Genomic DNA, 14,965 nt, shown 5'->3' with positions numbered 1-14,965 from the left:
TGTTACACAGAGGTCGTCGGCGTAGATGAACCGCTCAGTATTCTGGTCCATTGGCTGGTCATTGGTGTAGATGTTATATAGTAGTGGAGCCAGCACACTAGCTTGAGGCAAGCCATTCCATTGTCGTCGCCAGCGACTTTGCTTGTTGTTAAGGACAACATAGAAGCGCCTATCTTTCAGGAGGGCTCCGATGAGGTCCGTGAGTGCCAGGTATTTGGTATTCTCCAAGATCTTTTTTAGGTGGAGGCGGTGGTTCACAGTGTCATACGCGGCAGACAGATCAACAAAGACGGCTCCTGTCACCAGTCCTTTCTGGAACCCATCTTCAATGTGCTGTGTGAGGTTCAGAAGTTGACTTGTTGTGGATTTGCCAGGTCGGAATCCAGCTTGTTGAGGGATGATGGCTGGTTCAGCGACTGGGGCAAGCCTGTTGAGGATCAGGCGCTCAAACAGCTTGTACGGGTGGCATAGCAGGGAGATTGAGCGGAAGCTCTTTGCATATGCTGGATCTTTACCGGGTTTTAGAAGAGCGATGATTTTGGTTTTCCTCCAGATCTTTGGGATGTTTCTTGTCAGCATGCAGTTGTTCATCAGCTCAAGGACCCACTTCCGTGTCAGAGGTCCAAACTGCTTGATCTCCTCTGTGAAAATATTGTCCAGGCCGATGGCTTTGCCAGTCTTGAGGGCTTTGATGCTGGTATTGAGCTCTTCAAGGGAGAACGGCTCAGTCAGTCCGGTGTTTTGGGAGTGCTGAAGTCGGTCTGCCTTTGGTCTTGGCTGTTTGGTGGTGGATTTCCCATTGAGCAGCAACTGATGCGCAACTTGGTTGGCCGTGGTGGTATACTGTTGATGTGTTGGTGTTGATGGGTCATTGCTGATTTTTCGGATGAGGCTCCATGCCTTTTTGCTGTTTTTTGCCATATCAGTTGGCTCCAGTAGAATTTGCCATTTCCGCTGGCGGCATTCTGATAGGGAGGTCATGAGTCTCTCACCTACTTTGACCCAGCCCGTGTGGGCGCTGGATTAAAGTCCACTCACACCAGACAGTGGTCTGAGCACGGCACCAGCCACATTGAGGCCGCCGAGACACGGGAGACATAAGCACCGGAGATGTACATGCGATCGATGCAGGAACCCCCCCCCCCCCCTTAGGCCTCTGCGAAAAGCATTGGAATCAGGGTGGAGGTTCCGTCATGAATCAATCAACTCAATCAAACCTCTCAACTTCTTCGCTACAGCAGGGGCACACTGAGTACCAGAGCGATCTCACATCTCAAATATGCAATTGCAATTTGGAATTGCATACTTGGATTTCAGTATAGCAGTAGAGGATTTCACTATAGGAGTAAAGAGGTTCTTCCGCAGTTGTATAGGGCTCTGCTGAGACCACATCTGGAGTATTGTGTACAGTTTTGGTCTCCTAATTTGAGGAAGGACATCCTTGTGATTGAAGCAGTGCAGCGTAGGTTCACGAAATTGATCCCTGGGATGGCGGGACTGTCATATGAGGAAAGATTGAAAAGACTAGGCTTGTATTCACTGGAGTTTAGAAGGATGAGGGGGAATCTTATAGAATCATATAAAATTATAAAAGGACTGAACAAGCTAGATGCAGGAACATTTTTCCCAATTATGGGCGAGTCCAGAACCAGGGGCCACAGTCTTAGAATAAAGGGGAGGTCATTTAAGACTGAGGTGTGAAAAAACGTTTTCACCCAGAGAGTTGTGAATTTATGGAATTCCCTGCCACAGAGGGCAGTGGAGGCCAAGTCACTGGATGGATTTAAGAGAGAGTTAGATAGAGCTCCAGGGGCTAGTTGAGTCAATGGATATGGGCAGGCACGGGTTATTGATAGGGGGCGATCAGCCATGATCATAATGAATGGCGGTGCTGGTTCGAAGGGCCGAATGGCTTCCTCCTGCACCTATTTTCTATGTTTCTATGTTTCTATGTTTCAATCCCCCCCCCCCCCCCAGGAAAACACACTATCCGCTATCAATAGTGCTCAACAGAGCAGTCACCTCTTGAAGTAGGCAGGCCTGCATTGTGCCAGTGCTGGGGGTGCACATGTTAATGAAATGTAACATCATGCCATCCAGGCTCACGGCCAGATAGAGCAAATGACCAGGCACAACTTCCTGTGCCTTCGGGATCTCTGGCTGGGAAGTCGGGGCCAACAGGAAAGCCACCCCACTGGAATGTGTGCTGAGGTGGTTCATGTAGACCTCCCCTTCCCACTCCAGTTGCCAGGTGGGTTCATCACTGACAACAGTATGCATCTCTTGCAGCAAACTCACTGCATATTTCCCCTCTCTGAGGACTGATAGATGATCTACGAAAGTCCCCTCTACCACCATTTAGGGTTGGACTGGCAACTGTGAATGTGCAAGCACACTAGAAATTTTCCTCACACCTCATGGGAGTGGGGATCCTCTCTCTTAGGAACTTCAAAAAGTCCCCAAATTGATGCTTCTCAGACTTGGGAAGACCACTGTCTTTGCTGCCAAAAATAATATCAAGTATCTTAATAAATCCCGGCAGATCTGTCCAACGTCTCCCTGCCGCTTCGATTTTAGTTTTAGAACACTTGTGTATTTTCAGAAAGTCCCGAATCTCGCAGATAACCACCCCTCGAGACACAGCACTGGAATCCGGGCAATCTGCCAACCCACTGACACCTGGAGCAATATCCTCCCCTATACTACTGTCTGTATGGAGTTTGCACATTCTCCCCGTGACTGCGTGGGTTTACTCAGAGAAGTTTGGTTTCCTCCCACACTCCAAAGACGTGCAGTATGTAGGTAAATTGGCTTGGTATATGTGTAAATTGTCCCTAGTGTGTGTAGGCCAGTTAATGTGCGGTGATGGCTGATCGGTGCGGATTCAGTGGGCCTGTTTCCGCACTGTATCTCTGAACTAAACAAAACTAAATATGGCTATGACCAAGTCAGAACATTTGTGATTTAAGAACCTCACCACTGCCTGAATTCTATAGAGAAATGCTGATTCAGAGCACTTGTAGAATTGAGGGAATTGTCAGTCGTGTTAATCGTGTGATTTTCACTTCTTGTAGCTGCTGGAGATCTGTCATTAGCTTTCCTTGTCTGACAAAGTTTTCATGTTCAAACCGCAGTGGGCTCAGTGAACACAGCAGGTGGTGAGAGTTGAGTTGTATTGGACAGTTATCCCCACTGCCTTTGGTGTTTACCATGGCTGCAGTGTGTATACCTTCAATGCACAGTAATCACTTGCTTAAGCTGTCCCATCTGCCATTAGCTTCATTTAACTCTCAAAATTTACTTGTTCAACACACGGCCATCTCAATTTACTCGGTGGATAGTGATGGGTAAGATTTATAATTGCAGTGCTTGCAGTTCATTTAGAAACAGTAGTTGAAGTGAAAATCATTTCATTTTTCATGGTAAAACTGGATAGTTGAGAGATGGAGAGGGTGAAGAAGGAAGAGAGAGAGAGAGAAAAAGAGAGTGAGAGAGCCAGAGAGAGAGATAGAGAGTGGGAGAGAGCTATTTTGAATTACTCCAACAGTAAGCCAATGTTGTGTGGACCCTAAATTGGGTGTTTTTTTCACCTAGCCCACAGGCCGCATGTTTCTTTTATTATTGTTAGCTTTTTACACATCTTTCGTTAATTTGTTCTAGTGAAATAGTGGATGATTTGTAATAATTAACCAAAATTTTTAGATTCTGGAGTAGTTCCTGAGGATTGGAGGGTAGCTAATGTAACCCCACTTTTTAAAAAGGGAGGGAGAGAAAAAACGGGGAATTACGGACCGGTTAGTCTAACATCGGTAGTGGGGAAAATGCTAGAGTCAGGTATTAAAGATGGGATAGCAGCACATTTGGAAAGTGGTGAAATCATTGGACAAAGTCAGCATGGATTTATGAAAGGTAAATCATGTCTGATGAATCTTATATAATTTTTCGAGGATGTAACTAGTAGAGTGGATAGGGGAGAACCAGTGGATGTGTTATATCTGGAGTTTCAGAAAGCTTTCGACAAGGTCCCACATAAGAGATTAGTATGCAAACTTAAAGCACATGGTATTGGTGGTTTAGTATTGATGTGGATAGAGAACTGGCTGGCTGACAGGAAGGCAAGGCAAGGCAAGGCAAGGCAACTTTATTTATATAGCACATTTCATACACGAGGCAGACTCAAAGTGCTTCACATAAAAACATGTCATACAATAAATGAAATAATAAAATGAAATAAAATAGAAGAACTAAAAGAAAAGAAAAGAAAAATTAAAAATGCATTATAAAAAGTGCAAAAGTTAAAAGTGCAATGTAGTTAAGATTTAGCTGAAAGCTAAAGTAAACATAAAAGTTTTCAGTCTTGTTTTAAAAGTGGTCAAAGTTGAGGCAAGTCTTAAATCTTCAGGAAGTTTATTCCAGCTATTTGTTGCATAGTAACTAAATCCTGCTTTCCCATGTTTTGTATTTACTCTGGGAATCACTAGCAGATTGGTTTCAGAAGATCTTAGCAGTCTAGAAGGCTTATATAGTGGCAGCATGTCAGTGATATACTTTGGCCCTAAACCATGTAGTGATTTATAGGTGAGCAGCAGGATTTTAAAATCAATTCTCTGACATACAGGGAGCCAATGTAAGGATTTAAGAATTGGTGTAATATGCTCAAATTTTTTGGTCTTTGTTAGAACTCTAGCAACAGCGTTCTGAACAAGCTGTAGCTGCCTGACAGTTTTTTTTTGGAAGACCTGCAAGGAGACCGTTACAATAATCTAGCCTACTATTAATAAAGGCATGTACAAGTTTTTCTAAGTCTTGAGCTGACATGAGGAAGCAAAGAGTAGGAGTAAACGGGTCCTTTTCAGAATGGCAGGCAGTGACTAGTGGGGTACCGCAAGGCTCAGTGCTGGGACCCCAGCTATTTACAATATATATTAATGATTTGGATGAGGGAATTGAATGCAACATCTCCAAGTTTGCGGATGACACGAAGCTGGGGGGCAGTGTTAGCTGTGAGGAGGATGCAAGGAGGCTGCAAGGTGACTTGGATAGGTTGGGTGAGTGGGAAAATACATGGCAGATGCAGTATAATGTGGATAAATGTGAGGTTATCCACTTTGGTGGCAAGAACAGGAAAGTAGACTCTTATCTGAATGGTGGCCGATTAGGAAAAGGGGAGATGCTACGAGACCTGGGTGTCATGGTACACCAGTCATTGAAAGTAGGCATGCAGGTGCAGCAGGCAGTGAAGAAAACGAATGGTATGTTAGCATTCATAGCAAAAAGATTTGAGTATAGGAGCAGGGAGGTTCTACTGCAGTTGTATAGGGCCTTGGTGAGACCACACCTGGAGTATTGTGTACAGTTTTGGTCTCCTAATCTGAGGAAAGACATTCTTGCCATAGAGGGAGTACAGAGAAAGTTCACCAGACTGATTCCTGCGATGGCAGGACTTTTATATGAAGAAAGATTGGATAGACTCGGCTTGTACACGCTAGAATTTAGACTTTTGAGTTCAAGTTCAAGTTCAAGTGAGTTTATTGTCATGTGTCCCTGATAGGACAATGACATTCTTGCTTTGCTTCAGCACACAGAACATAGTAGGCATTTACTACAAAACAGATCAATGTGTCCATATAAATATATACACACAAGAATAAATAAAATGATAAAGTGCAAATAACAGATAATTGGTTGTTAATAATCAAAGTTTTGTCTGAGCCAGGTATAATAGCCTGATGGCTGTGGGGAAGTAGCTATTCCTGAACCTGGTTGTTGCAGTCTTCAGTGTGTGGCCAGGATGGTGTGGGTCTTTGATGATACTGCTAGCCTTTTTGAGGCAGCGACTGCGGTAAATCCCCTCGATGGAAGGAAGGTCAGAGCCGATGATGGACTGGGCAGTGGTTACTACTTTTTGTAGTCTTTTCCTCTCCAGGGGGCTCGGGTTGCTGAACCAAGCCATGATGCAACCGGTCAGCATGCTCTCTACTGTGCACCTATAGAAGTTAGAGAGAGTCCTCCTTGACAAACCGACTCTCCGTAAACTTCTCAGGAAGTAGAGGCGCTGATGAGCTTTCTTGATAATTGCATTAGTGTTCTCGGACCAGGAAAGATCTTCAGAGATGTGCACGCCCAGGAATTTGAAGCTCTTGACCCTTTCAACCATCGACCCATTGATATAAACGGGGCTGTGGGTCCCCATCCTACTCCTTCCAAAGTGCACAATCAGTTCCTTGGTTTTGCTGGTGTTGAGGGCCAGGTTATTGTGCAGGCACCATATGGACAGTTGCTCGATCTCTCTTCTATACTCTGACTCATCCCCATCAGTGATACGTCCCACAACAGTGGTGTCATCAGCGAACTTGATGATGTAGTTCGCACTGTGACCGGCTACGCAGTCATGACTATAGAGTTAGTACAGCAGGGGGCTGAGCATGCAGCCTTGAGGTGCTCCTGTGCTGATTGTTATCGAGGCTGACACATTTCGACCAACACGAACAGACTGTGGACAGGGGGGATCTAATAGAAACTTACAAAATTCTTAAGGGGTTGGACGGACTAGATGCAGGAAGATTGTTCCCGATGTTTGGGAAGGCCAGAACATGGGGTCACAGTTTAAGGATAAGGGGGAAGTCTTTTAGGACCGAGATGAGAAAAACATTTTTCACACAGAGTGGTGAATCTGTGGAATTCTCTGCCACAGAAGGTAGTTGAGGCCAGTTTATTGTCCATATTTAAGAGGGAGTTAGATGTGGCCCTTGTGGCTAAAGGGATCAGGGGGTATGGAGAGAACGCAGGTACAGGATACTGAGTTGGATGATCAGCCATGGTCATATTGAATGGCAGTGCAGGCTCGATGGGCCGAATGGCCTACTCCTGCACCTATTTTCTATGTTTCTATGTTTCTATTTTTCTATTTTTCTATGAAGTGAAAATGCAATCAGCTGGTAAAATGGCGGCCGCGAGGCGCGCCCCAGTACAAGTTGTGCTCCTGTCTATTGTACTCGTGTCTGTGTTATACGTTCGCAATGTGTCATGTTTAATCCAATACACCCGATGGGAACTTCTAAATTTCAAACTTAACATCCACGGAGTCCTGAGGCCATCTCTACCGAAGGAAATAACGCTTGTTTCCCCGGGTCTCTCCCCGGGTCTCTCTACATTCTGGCCGCAGACCGGCAAACGAAGCCGACCGCAGACCGCGGACCGCGGACCGCAGACCGCCAAACGAAGCAGACGCTCCGGTATCCTCTCGAGGTTCAAGAGGCGCCCATTCCGACCTCCTCTCCCAGCCCTCCTGCTGGCAAATGTTAGATCTCTCCGGTACAAGATGGACAAACTCCAGCTTCTGATTCAGACCAACAGGAACTACAGCAACTGCTCTGCCATCTGCCTGACTGAATCCTGGTTGGATCAGTCAGTGCCCGACCAAGCAGTAACGCTGCCAGGATATACACTTCACCGAGCCGACAGGTCAGCTGAACTATCTTTCAAGTCAAAAGGTGGTGGAATATGCATTATGATAAACCATCGCTGGTGCACAAACTCCACCTCACTCAGCCAGGTATGTTCCCCACTCTTGGAGCACCTTACTATCACATGCAGACCCACCTACCTCCCCAGAGAATTTGCATCGGTCATTGTAATCGGTGTTTATATTCCACCTGAGGCTAATGCTAACGCCGCCATGAGCGAACTAGCCTGTCATATATCCAACACAGAAAATTCATACCCAGATGCAGCAATAATTGTGTTAGGCGACTTCAACCATACCAACCTGTCCACTGAGCTTCCAAACTACCACCAGCACGTGACCTGCCCCAGCAGAGGGAGCAACACGCTCGACCACTGCTATACTCCGTTTAAGGAGGCTTACCGTGCCTTTGTAGGAGCTCCGTTGGGCAAGTCAGACCACGCGATGCTGCTGCTTATCCCAAAGTATAGGCAAAAAATAAAATCCTCAAAAACTTCGCCCAAATCTGTTAGGTCGTGGTCTACAGACGCCATCGAAAAGCTGCAAGGCTGCTTCGCATGCACTGATTGGGAAGTTTTCCGCACAGCTGGAGACCTCCACGACTACACGGACACAGTAACGTCATATGTCCAATTCTGCGAGCAACTCTGTATCCCTTCAAGAACTGTTAAACAATATAACAATAAGCCCTGGTTCACAAAAGAAATTCAACAATTAAGAACTGATAAAAATGCTGCATATAAATCTGGAAACAAGCAGGACTACATGGCTGTAAAATATAAACTAAGGTCCACAATAAGGAAAGCCAAACACAATTATGCCACCAAATTAGAACAAGAAATATCAACAAACAACACTAGAACTGTCTGGAAAAAACTCCAGGAAATGACCAACTACAAAAAGACATCCACCCCCATCCCAGATAATGATCATCAACTCCCAGATAGATTGAACACTTTCTATGGCAGGTTTGAACAGTCTCCAGTCCCTCCACCATTATCCCCCTCTCCTCTTCCTCCACCTCCATTCCACATCCAGGAGGCCGAGGTGAGGACTACCTTCAGGAGACAGAAGAAAAATAAATCTGCAGGCCCAGACAACATCAGCCCAGCAGTGCTTCATCACTGTGCAGCAGAACTGGCCCCTGTATTCACCGGCATCTTCAACTCATCCCTCTGCCAATGTACAGTGCCCCAGTGCTTCAAACAATCTACCATCATCCCTGTGCCCAAGTCCAACACATCATCCTGACTCAATGACTATAGACCGATTGCCCTTACATCTGTGGCCATGAAGTCATTCGAGCGCATTATTCTTGCTCACCTCAAAACCAGCACTTCCTCCAATTTGGACCCACACCAATTCGCATACAGAGCCAATAGGTCAGTGGAAGACACAGTCAATCTGGCCATTCATCACACTCTGCAACACCTGGAAACCGCCAACACGTACGCCCGCATCCTGTTCATGGACTTCAGTTCGGCATTTAACTCCATCAACCCGGTTAAACTCTTCCATAAATTAACGGACATGAACATCGACCCCTGCATCTGTCACTGGATCTACAGCTTCCTTTGGAACAGACAACAGAGGGTGAAGATACATAACACAATATCTCACCCCCTGCACCTCAGCACAGGAGCCCCTCAGGGCTGTGTCTTGTCTCCCTGGTTATTCTCACTCTACACAAACCAATTCACATCCCAGCATAGTTCAGTTAAAATTTATAAATACGCAGATGACACAACCATCATAGGTCTCATCTCGAACAATAATGAAACAGAATACCGCACTCAAACACACAAAGCAGTCACTTGGTGCACAGATAATAACCTCTTACTCAACACATCAAAAACACACAAACTCATCATTGATTTCAGACGTAAGGCACAACCCAAGACCCCCCTACTCATCTCAGGCGAACCCATATCCACCACTGACTCATTCAAATTTCTTGGCACTCACATAAGCAATAACCTCAAATGGAAAATCAATTCAAATCACATCTACAAAAAAGCAAACCAAAGACTCTTCTTCCTCCGCCAGCTCAAGAAGTTTAGAGTAAGGAAACACCTTCTAATCAAATTCTACACAGCCATCATCCAAAGCATGCTCACTTCATCAATTACAGTCTGGTTCAGCAGTTTAGACACTCACTCCCGTAATAAATTACAACGCATAGTTAACAAAGCATCCAAAATCATCAGCACTCCCCTTCCATCAATAGAATCACTCCATCACAAACGGTCTGTGTCAAGGGTGAAGAAAATCATCTCTGATCCCTCCCACCCAGCTCACCACATCTTCCACCTGCTGCCATCAGGAAGGCGCTACAGCTCACTGTCCGCCAAGACATCTCGATTTAAAAACAGTTTTTACCCACACGCAATCCGAATTCTGAACACACTATGATAACAGCACATATCCTCCCCATGCATGTACTGTATATTGTATGATGTTGTGTTTTATGTTATGTTTGACGGGAATCAGCCTACCTTGTAACATCCTGTACTGAACCTGAATTCCACCAGCTTGACTGTGAAACTGTAATGGCAACGGAAGTGAAGTGAAAATGCAATCAGCTGTTTGACTTGGCCTGCCCTGTGCTTGAAACTGTAATGGCAACGGAAGTGAAGTGAAAATGCAATCAGCTGTTTGGCTTGGCCTGCCCTGTGCTTGATACTGCAATGGCAATGGAAGAGAAGTGAAAGTACAATCAGCTGTTTGGCTTGGCCTTCCCTGTCCTTGAAACTGCAATGGAAATATAAATGACATGAAAATGCAACGAGCTGTTTGGCCTGCCATGTGCTTGAAATGAAATGGAAATGAAATGAAATGAGTTGTTTGGCCTGCCTGAAACCACTACTTTCGGCCCACAAGGCCCATATTAGCCGAGAAACCAGTCCCTTTTGCCCAAAATGCCCATATTAGCCCAGGAGGAGCATTTTGGCCCAAAAGGCCCGTGCCAGGCCAGGAAAAGTGCAGAAAAAGTGCCTTTCTCTGAGATTTCACAGATTTTTTTTTAAAGAGCCCCTTTGGCCCAACATGTCTATACTAGCCCAGGAGGATTCCCTTCAGCCCATCAGTAACTATTCCCCCCGCAAGTGTTAAACCTAACCCCAGTATTTTTCTCCCTCCCTTCATTGGCTCCATGTGAGATCCAGGCCAGGATAGACTTTCCTCCTTCATTGCTGTGATCTGCAGAAAAAGAGGAAACGTGTCTAAAATTGATTCTTCACCCTCTCCCCCTTCTTTCTCACAGAGTCTCTCATCTGTTGGCAGAATTTCTGGCAGTTTCTGAGCTGCCAGCCCACCTGACCTGATTGACTGAGCTGCCAGCCCACCAGGCCTGAGTAACTGAGCTGCCAGCCCACCAGGCCTGAGTGATTGAGCTGCCAGCCCACCAGACCTGAGTGACTGAGCTGCCAGTCCAAGAATCCATTTGGCTCTCAATGCCCATACTAGCCCTCTGGAAACCAGTCCCTTCAGCCCACAACACCCATACTAGCGCTCCAGAAAGCCCCCCCACTAGTCACCAATATTGGAATTGGTGGAGATGTAAAATAATGCATTTGGGGACCAGCCCTCCCGTGTGAACATGGGACCCAACAGGACCCATTTATTCTAGTATCGATCTAAATCTTTCCTATCCATGTACCTATCTTATGTAAATATTATTGCAGTATGGGGAATGCGGGTATGGTACGAATGGGTATGCTCTAAGAGCTCACATAAGACGATGGGATGAATGGCCTTTTATGTCACTTGAAGATATGAAATCCACTTTGTCCCACTCAAGTGCTATTTCCCCTATGTGCCTGCAGGTTACTTCATCAAGAATCTACAATGATTCGTTGATTATTTAATCTGCCTCCTCCTCTGCATTTTATGACAATGAATTCCTCTTTTTCTCTGATGTTTTCCAATAGTTTATCATATTTTAATATTTCTCGTACAAATGCTATTACTTTTAACTCCAGAGAGGAGCTGGATGGATGGGTTGTGGGCAGGAAACTCAAAACACGTCGTACAAATGAAGCCCCAGCTTTTTTAAATCCCTGGCCATCTGCAGAATAAATGACATCTGCAAGTAAACTAGTTGGCATTTGAGTTTGTCTCCACATCAACAACTTGAGCTGCAGCACTTTTTCTATGAATGTACGGAAACTTAATTATTTCTTTTATGTAGAGCACTTTGGTTTCAACGCGAGTTGATTTAAACGTGCTATATAAATAAAATATACTTACTTACTTACTTTAATGTAACTGAATCCTGCTGCCTCCTGGCTGGAGATTGTGAAGGAAATTGCCTATTTCTGCTCGTGTGCATTTGAGAAAGCCGCTGAAAGTCCAAGATGTTTTAGGTTTTAGAGATACAGCACGGAAACCGGCCCTTCGACCAACCGAGTCTGCATCGACCAGCGATCCCCGTACACTAGCACTATCCTACACACTAGGGACAATTTATAATATTTTACCAAAGCCAATTAACTCAGTGTGGGAGGAAACCAGAGCACAGATCAATTTTAAATATCTAAATGGCAAAGCATAAAAATATCTAAATTGGAGTTGCTGTTGTTGTTCGTCCTCCATAGTCGAAGAAGACCATGACTTCAGTGTTTTTGTTTGTGGGTCTGGAGGTGACTATTGAGACCGATCCAGGCCCGGAAGGCTCGCCCGCATATGGGACACAGTTGGGTGGGTGCTGCAGTAGAAGTTGAAGTGGCTCGAGCCTTGCACGCAGCGTGTTTCCTCTGAGCTTCTGCGTGCGCTTCTTCTCAGCTGCACGCGCTCCTATGGTGACCTTGCTTCGCCCAGTTGGGCGGTACGGGTCCTGAAGTCATGACTTGTGCTTGGCTTGGATTAAAGTGAGGGAGAATTGCGCAAATCATCAGCCTCACTTTCTCACTTTCTCGTCCCAGCCTATCTGGATCCAGTGGCATGACATAGTCAAGATAGGTCAGGATGCAGTGGATGGCTACCAGTGTTCTGCGTGAACATTGTGCCCTAATTGCGCTCCACGACACTTTGCTAGGTCCACCTTCCTACCCATTGGACCACCAAATGGTGGTCTCCTCCGCGTATTCCGCCGGATCCTGTCTTCACGTTTCCTGAATAAGGTAATAGCCACAAGGCATTGGTTTGCATTTTGTGTTTTCCTTCACCCCTCCAGCGTGCTATATGGAGGACGCCTGTGCGTGACTTTGTTTAACGTGGGGAGACTGCTGCACAGACAGCCACCAGGTCCTTGACAGATCTGGGTCAGGATCCAGTGGCATGGAATCCAAGATGACCAGAGAGCCTTTTCTGCTGCAGCCTTCATCCGCCTTCGCAGCTGTTGTGACGCTCCACTAAGGTCAGCCATCGTCCTCCACCTGTTCCACCGTTGAGGTCTTGGTTGGATTGCTCTTTATCATAAACCTCCCCCCTCGACCTTACCGCCATGGGTGGCCCTACCAGGAGCATAGCTCCAGACGGCATCGCTCTCAGGATCTCAGGTTCACACAAGCTTCTCCACCACGACAAGGTGACAATCCACTGGAGAAGTAAATTGGAATATAGCAGAATTGTTAGTTTAGTTTAGTTTAGAGGTACTATGTCGAAACAGGCCCATCGGCCCACCAAGTGCACTGACCAATGATCACCCGTACACTAGTTCTATATATCCCCCTTTTGCATCCTACACACTAGGGACAATTTACAGACGCCAATTAACCTATAAACCTGAAAATAGACACAAAAAACCTGGAGTAACTCAGCCGGTCAGGCAGCATCTTTGGACAAAAAGAATGGGTGACGTTTCGGGTCGGGACCCTTCTTCAGATCACCTATTCCTTTTCTCCAGAGATGCTGCCTGACCTGCAGAGCTTCTCCAGCTTTTTGTGTCTATCTTCAGTTTAAATCAGCATCTGCAGTTCCTTCCTGCATAACCTGCAAACCTGCATGGTTTGCATGTCTTTGGAACATGGGAGGAAACCGGGAACCCAGAGAAAACCCATGCGGTCACAGGGTGAAGGTGCTAGTTCTATGCAGACAGCATCTGAAGCCTGGTTTGTACCCAGGTCTCTGGTGCTTTGAGGCAGCAGCTCCACTACGGTGCCAGTGTGGAGCACTGTTTCACGTTCAATCCTAACGTGATGCTGCAGCTTTGCCACCTGGTTTCCAGGCGTGGGTTGGGGGTGGTAACTGGCTCACCCTGCCCTCCACATCTGGCTAAGTAATTGCGTACAGATTGGATCTGTGCTCGATGAGTCCAGGTGATAGATTCCATCTGGCTCCATTTGACCCCGTAAAGTGCTCTTCTTCCGAGCTTTCCAAAATCAAAGATCGATCATTTTGGCTTAAACACAGTGATAAGAGCAAACATAGGGTTTTCTTTCTGACAAAAAAACAATAAATACTGTGCAATCAAAGCATAAATTGAGATCTATAAAAGGCAAAGGAAAGTTTGAAGCAGAACATTTGTTAATAAATCAGTATGTCCTGCAGCAAGGTATTAAATAAAGCACCATGATTTTGGCTGGATTTCTAAGGCTGGATATGTCGGCTGCAATGCTGTTTCGTGCTCTCTGTCTTCATCTGTCTGAGCAGGGAATGCCAATCTGGCATTTATATTTTTAAGTGGATTGCGAAAATATTGAAAACAATTCAAACAATCCTTCCTCTAAGTAAAGAAGTTTGAACTGTTGATACTGTTTAAGGGACCATTTGAGCGACGGAGGAAAAAAACGGTCTGTGAACTATGTGGCTCACTTCAATTTCAATCCTAATGTACTTCCAAATTTATAAATTATAATGGACAAAACCTGAAGGAAATTTGCAGCACAGAGCGCTGGAGTCGTTCAGCGGGTCATGGAGCATAGCAGGAGAACATGGATAGGTGTCATTTCAGGTCGGGACCCTTCTTCAGACTGATCCCAACCAGAACCGTCACCTGTCCATGTTCTTAAATAGTGCCTGCCCTGCTGAACTGCTCCAGCACTCTGCGTCTTCTTTTGTAATCCAGCATCTGCAATCCTTGTTTCGAGCCCACTGCATATTAATGTCGGGATAATGTGGATGGAAATAAATGAATTGATTTCCTGACCCGAGCGACCTGATAGGAATCTAGTAAGTACTGTTTGAGGATATGGTAGCCCTCTTGGAAAGGTGTCCCAATTAAAACTGTGAAACCATTGGGATCTTGGGAGCTTTGTGATCATGAGGTGGCACAGTGGCGTAGCGTTGGAGACGCTGCCTTACAGCGCCAGACACCCTGGTTCGACCCTGACTATGGGTACTGTCTGACCACGCAAATTTTCTCCAGGCACTCCGGATTCCTCCCACACTCCAAAGATGTACAGCTTTATCCGTTAATTGGCTTCAGTAAATTGTAAATTATCCCTAGTGTGTAGGGTAGTGCTACTGTATGGGGTGATCGCCGGTCATATGGTTATAAGTGATAGGAGTAGAATTAGACCATTCGGCCCATAAAGTCTACTCTGCCATTCAATCATGACT

At 45.7% G+C, this 14,965-nt stretch overlaps 1 long non-coding RNA gene across 1 annotated transcript; it reads right to left on the bottom strand.

Annotated features, from left to right (window-relative positions):
• Nucleotides 1-312: 312 nt before the first annotated feature.
• Nucleotides 313-14,374, bottom strand: LOC116977019. The gene is made up of 3 exons (XR_004413107.1): nt 14,292-14,374; nt 7,599-7,606; nt 313-323 (listed from the first exon to the last, which is right to left on the bottom strand). It is a non-coding gene; the product is annotated as an uncharacterized LOC116977019 (long non-coding RNA).
• Between the last annotated feature and the right edge of the window lie 591 nt (nt 14,375-14,965).

The sequence above is a fragment of the Amblyraja radiata genome, chromosome 1, assembly GCF_010909765.2.
Source record: "Amblyraja radiata isolate CabotCenter1 chromosome 1, sAmbRad1.1.pri, whole genome shotgun sequence".
Classification (NCBI taxonomy): Eukaryota; Metazoa; Chordata; class Chondrichthyes; order Rajiformes; family Rajidae; genus Amblyraja; species Amblyraja radiata.
The sequence above is the reverse complement of the archived record's forward strand: the minus strand, read 5'-3'. Positions and strand labels throughout refer to the sequence as shown.